This window comes from Pinus tabuliformis, chromosome 2_2 (assembly GCF_031772625.1).
Source record: "Pinus tabuliformis cultivar Carrire ecotype Pingquan chromosome 2_2, CPIR1, whole genome shotgun sequence".
NCBI classification, from domain to species: Eukaryota; Viridiplantae; Streptophyta; class Pinopsida; order Pinales; family Pinaceae; genus Pinus; species Pinus tabuliformis.
The window spans coordinates 1,245,155,224-1,245,162,222 of NC_142300.1; positions in this window are offsets into that span (position 1 = coordinate 1,245,155,224).

A 6,999-nucleotide genomic window follows, 5' to 3' on the forward strand; every position below is an offset into this window, starting at 1 on the left:
CCTTCGTAGCTCAAGACAATCTTGTCCCATATTTCCTTTGCGGATTTATATTGCATAACCTTTACGAATTCTGTTTGAGATAAGCATCCCAGCAAAGTATTGACTGCTTTAGCATTTGTTTCATATTTCTTCTTCTCGGCCGAATCTGTAGGAGTAGCTGAAGGAAAAGTGTAGCATGTATCTATGATATCCCAAACTTCTGTACCAAGAGATTGAAGATAGGCAGTAACTCTTACCTTCCAATAGTTGAAGTTTGTCCCATCAAAAATTGGTGGCCTGATTGATGCTTCCCTCTCGTAATTGCTCATGATGAATGATCTTCCTTCAAGCGATCAAGCTTCTCTGAAGGACCTGCTTTGATACCAATTGTTGGAAATAATACTGAGAGGGGGGGGTGAATCAGTATTATCTAGTTCTTTTTAATAAATCTTCCTTATTTATACTTTGAATTATTCTTGTATGTCAGTACCATAAAACAATGAGCATGAACAAGAAAAATAGATAGTCACACCAAAGAACACCAGATGTAAGGTGGAAACCCAATGTGGGTGAAAACCACCTGCTACAATATGTCTCTATCTTCTTTGAATTAGAAACTCCTTTTACAATGATTTTGTACTGGTGCAGTCCTTTACCAGTACGCAGGCTGCAACCTGCAGAGAGCTACAACTCTCTCTCGTTTTCCAGTCTCTCCTGGAAGGGAGCTCCTACTTCTTTTCTTTCAAGGACCACTTTTCATAAATTTCCAAACTGGATCCATGAACATCAAATGATCATCAAGTACAAGTAAATCACCCAGTCAACTGCAGTAACCAGATCAATAGTAACAGTAAACTAAACCCAGAACACCTTATCAACAGAGAAAAGTCAGTCAAATAAATGCCTTAAGACAGGTACGCAATTTTTCTTTATCTGGCATGCGTTGCTACGCACTTCACCTTATGCGCCTCTGCATATCCCCGCAGGGAGCCTTGAACTGCACTCCGTATTCACGCACTGTTCCTTTAAACGCGCCACGTACCTTCACTGTGCCCACGCACCCACTGCTTCTAGCGCGCCGCGTATTGCTATTGTGGCCACGCACTCTCAGATGCTATCGCGCCGCGTATCTACGCACCTGCGGCTTTTGTAGCGCCGCGTACTGTGCCTTCGCACCTGAACCTCTGTCGCGCTGCGTACCCACGCACTACACCTTCTTCTTCTCTACGTACCCACGCACTGTGCCTTCTTCTGTTGTGCGTACCCACGCACCTGCACTGTTCATCACCTGCGTACCTCTGATTAGGGCCGAATTGGCAGTCCCCCAGTGTGCCCAGATTTGATCATGCGCTCGAGAGATCACACTTCATAGATTCACTTTCAACTTTACTTTTATATAGATCAAGCTTTTAAACTGATAACCCAATATTTCAGATCTTAAGATATTCAATTTGCAAAAGATGCCTTAGCCAAGTGATCTCCTTCCCTATTTATAGTCAAGCCCTTATTCACACCATGGGACAAAACCATCAATAACCAATACAAGGGATCCAAACCGGGGAAAAATTAGATCCTATACCACGGGCCAAAACCATAGAATCAAGAATGGCGGGCTAAATACCACGGGCCAAACATAAGAAACCCCACGTGAGCGCGCGTCTCTGCCTTGAAGTGAGTGAACTGGGGGTACGCACCTCATGAACAGGTAACCTGCAGGTATGAACGCATTTCCTAGCCGGCGTACCTGCGGGTACGCACCTTTTGAATCATTCACCTGCGTACCTCTTAATTTCAAACATTTTGAGAGCCTGATCAGAGCATTGCCACTTGAGGGTGTTGCCATCAAGTACAACATCTGTAACATAGAGCCATACCAGAATCATAATGCCAACATGTAGTAGTGGAATTTTTATATAGACATTCTTTAGCTCATCTAAAACATCAAACTGTGGTATAGACATGGGAAGTTTTTTTTGGACCAATCTATCTGGAAAAGGTGGTGGATGCAACGGTTGCATTTGTTTATTTCTGATGTCATCATTTTGTTTCTTTTGAATTGGAGTTTCATTTTCATTTTCTTCATTTTCTTCTTGTTTATCAGCTGTTGGAGATTCTTTTTGAAGTATCTTACCAGACCTCAAATTGATATTTTGCAAGGGTAATGTGGGATATGATGATCCCTCATCTACATTATAAGCTGGTCTCTCTGCTCTGTTATTTGGATTTGGTACAGGTTGAGTAGCGATTTGAGTAGGTATAGGAGGTTGTTAGTTAGATGGAAGTTGTAATTGTGGTGGATTTATTGGTGGAGGAGCAGGTAATGCTTGTTGAGTGGGTTGGGGTTGATGTGGGTAAACAACTTGCTGCTGAGGATATTGCTGATATGGTTGAGGATATGGCGAATATGGCTAATGATATTGTTGATATGGCTGCAAATATGGTTGGTATGGTTGAGGATATGGTTGATATTGTTGAGAGTATTGCTGAGATGGTCTCCATTGTTGTTGTGGGTAATTTTGGTGCTGCCATGGCATGGGTACATTCCACGAATTCTGAGCATACATCTGATCATGTGCAGGAAATTGCAAATTCTGGTTTGGGAACATACCTTGAGGTGGAGGTTTTGGCTGCCATGGTCTCTTTGCGCCCATGAAATACACATTTTCCATATCTGTGTTAGCTGCCACATTACAATTCTGCAAAATCTTGACTTTAGAGCAATGAAATATATCATGATTTTCAGTACAAAAGGCACAAACTTGAATGTTTTCTAATGGGCAGTCTTTTAAGGCATGTTTCTTCCGACATTTTGGACAAAAGACAGCCATCATTTGATCTTCCTCTTCTTGTCTTTTCTTAGCTTTGAGAGTGTCAATTTGAGTTCCTAAGGTACTCAATAGATCTGTTTTGAATTCCTCTAACAAATTTCCTATTTCAGCTCTTGTGACACTTGCTGAAGCAGATTTTGTGGCTTTGGATGATATGGTTCTTTTTCCAATTTTGGCTTTGCTCCTAGAATACTTTTCACATAACTCAGCAATTTATTCAAAAGGTAAAGTGGAAATATCACCTTTTCCCATCAAATTAAGATCATCTAAGTATTCCTCTCGATTGCCCTTCAAAAATATTGTTCGAATCAGATCAAGAGGCATGGTTCTGTGTTTTGATTTTTGTAAATTGTAAACAAACCGCTCTAAGTACTCCTCTAAATTTTCATCCTCTTGTTGGTTCATCCTAAAGATATCATCTTTGGAATCTTTCAATCTACAATAAGGTTGGTATTTCTTTAGGAATATTCTTCTCATGCCATCCCAATTAGTTATTGCATGTTCACCAAGCCCCATGAACCATCTTAATGTTGATGCTTTTAATGTTGCTGGGAAGAGTCTAAGCCTATGGGCATCATCTGTGTAACCATATGTTCGACATACTATGTCAAACTCAAACAAGAATGAATCTGGGTCTTTTGAAGCCATGCCATAAAAGTTTGGTAGCACAGATGGAGGTATGTTTTTCATTTTTATTTCTTCATCCTCTTCTGGTTCTTGAATAGAAAATTTAAAGGTTGACTCTTCCTCCTCTCTTCGACCTTGATTTGGTGGTCCTCTTGCTGATCCATCTCCTTCCTCAGCCATTTTGATAAGTTCCTCTGTTGATTTAATTTCTTGTTCAGTATCACTTGTTTTAAAGCGAAGTTCAAGGAAAGATTATTGAGTTACTGTGCTACTTTCTCTTTTTATAGAGGATTTAGGGAAATGTTTCTTCTGTGATTCGTGTGCTAATAGAATTTTCCTCTCGATGAGTGTGAGTCTTTGCCCTGATTTCTGTTTATCCTCTAATGTTTGTATGGTAGCTTTCCCAGCTGGTGTTGTGTGTTCAACTTTTCCTAAAGGGTCTGCTCCTAGGGGTGAATTAATTTTTGGATGGGGGGTTTTTATGAATCTACCTTTATCATCTCTAGATCTAGACATAAGTAAACATGACTTCTAAAATGATGAACTAATATTAAATCTATGTTTTTTCTTGTTTTTGTTTATTTTTGTTTATTTTTTTTTTATTTTTTTTAGAAATCCTCTAGCTGCGCCTCCCCCGGCAACGGCGCCAAAATGTAGTGGCCAATCTAGGGTGCTAGATTAGACTAGATTTAATATCAACCAAGATAGGTAAACTTATAGGCACGTGTCTAAAGTCTATAGACCTAAAAGGATCTCATCTACCTAAGTGTTTACTGTGACAGGCTACAGCACTCCTTTACAGGAGATTGAAATATGTTTCCTCTCACACCTTAACACTTAGATCATCTAATTTATCTAGCTGTTCTAAAGAAACAACGTGTTGCTAGACTGAGTTTTCAACCCTCTTACAAGGATATTATCCACAAAAGCTCTTTCCAGCTAACACACTAAGCATTCATGAAAATCAAAAGCTCTTTTAAGCACACTGAAATTTTAAATGCATGAAAGCAGAGTCCACGGAGATTCTTTGAAATCTAATGATCGATCAAATATTTTACAAGATATTGTTCAATGATCTAGCAATCGAATTCTCAAGCTATCACCATGAATATTATTTGCAAGAACTTCTAATCAAATCAATAAACTCACAGGCAAGAAAATAACATTAAACACTATTCACACTATTCAGATTCGAAAACGCTATGGAAATGAAAATAAAAGTATACCAATCTCCACGTAGGGCCCGTCCACGCTTCAATGGCACACTTAAGAAACTTCAAGTGATGAGAATGTTAACGCATAAGCACCGTAAGGGTAAAAAGATGACTATAATTAAGTTCTGGAAGTCGAAATCACATGCAAGAGCAATGTTCTGGAAACAATACACAAGAATAATAATCGTTCTGGACAATACAATACGCAGTCTTTTATCTGCTTGTCTCCTATCCTATATTCACTAACTTTCCCTCTAAATCGAATGTACATACAGTATGCAGATGTTTCTGCATTTAAAAAAGAGTGATTTTTTTCTTTTCTAATCTTAACTGATTTCCCAAAGCAAAACGAAATCAGTTTGGGAAACTCTGGCTTTTTGTTGCCTTTGTGACCAAAAAGGTTGGGTTTGACCAGCATTGACCATGTATCTAGGACCTTTAGATTCGATGTTGAATAGATCTTTCACCATGTATGTAAATTCCAGATCAGGTTCCTCTCCTTTGTTTTGATTTTCCTGCCATGCCACGTGTCACATCATAAACCATTTACAAGAAGTCATGACATCCTGTAATTTTTGTTGAAAATTCCGAATTTTTAACATAAAAAATCACAAATTAAATTTAATGTAAATTAACAACTATAATGCTTTGATTAATCAATTTCAATGAACTATGAGGCGTTTATGGGAGAAAAAGATAGACAAATGATGGATTTCTAGAAGAAAAGGATGGCAATGAAATGGTACCAACATAGAGGCGCAAGTGGGTTACATGCATGTTATTTGTTTTTATTATTTTTATATGTTTTATTATATAATATATGGATTGTTAAGTATATGGTTTTTTAACGTCCAAACACATGGGCAACATGCGCGTAGTGTTGACTGGTCATGTTGACACAATAGTCACTTATTTTTTATGTTATTCTAATGTGTTATACCAACCAAAGTGAGCTTTCTTCCTTAAAGATTGGAGTGGACTCTTCTTGTAGTTCAGATCAAAGTAGTTGACATTGTCTATTCAATGAGATTGATCACACTTTAATGCACTTCTATATACCACCCCTCGCCAAAATCCAGGTAAATAAATCCTCGCGGTCTCAATAAAGAAATTGTCTTCCCCTTTTGCTTCTGAACACAATTTTAAGGTTGTTCTTACTGTAATAAGTGAAGATAAATATGTCAGTCATTGAAGACATCAAGGATGACAGAGTTTGCTTCGCACTAGTTAAGGAAGAATCAATATATTTCTCCTCTACTACTATGCACATAGTAACACTGGCTAGATTTCTTGTGCTTCATAATTTTGGTCTAAGTTATTTGTGTGAAATTATTTGGATGAATTTTCTTCTTTTAGGTCAAGTTATTTATGTGTGAAATTAATTGGATGAATTTTATGCTCTGCATTGCATTGCAAGTTCCACACTTTGGGAATTGTGAATCAAACTCTAAGCTAAACTTGTAGTAGGAGCGTGAATGGGGCCATACCCATACCCAAAGCACTCGCAGTTGGGACCACCATAGGGAGAGAAAAGGCATCTGCATATACAAAGCATGTAACCAGAGCAAAGTTGCAGAGCGTGTAACCCAAACAAATTTTTCCCTATTTGGTATATCAAGCAAGCCTTTTATTCATATGCCTTTGTGATGAACATTCCAAATCTTGGCACTGTGTAAGAACTTTTGATAGTTGCAACAACTTCCAAGAAAAAGTAAATTATTTATTGTCTGACATAATTCATGGATTAAACTAATGTTGCAAATATCTCCGATTTCTCCTGATCATTCCAAATTTTTAAAGTTCCTGATTTTCCTGAGATGTTTAGGGCAACAGTTACTTCCTCCCTTATTACCCTAATAACAAAACTAAAATTGTGCATCTTACCATTTGTTATTCATAATTAGTTACAATAAATTCACACTAATTACGTCTCTTATTCAGTGGGCAATCTCTCCACTCTTTTGTATATTGCATATGGAGTGAGGAGTAATAGAAAAAAGACTACAACGTTGTGTGTTCGATCAATGCTAACAATAGCCCATTCTCTACATGAGTATAGGCCGCTTTACTTATTAATTTTTTTTGTTCTTCACGAGCAATCATAATATATTTATTAAGTTCGGTAATTTAGGCAATGCTCGATGCTCTGGCAGTGTTCGGTAGTGTGTTCATGCTCTTTTACTTGTCGGAAACATGGCTTGCTAAATCATTGATAATATTCTCTCTTTCCTGAACCTTTGGCACATGCTGCAAGGAATTCCATAGTAGAAAACTGGAATCTACAAGCCCTATGAACTTTGTTGCCTCACCCTTCACTTTGTCCATCCACTCTTTAGCTTCCAGTATATTTT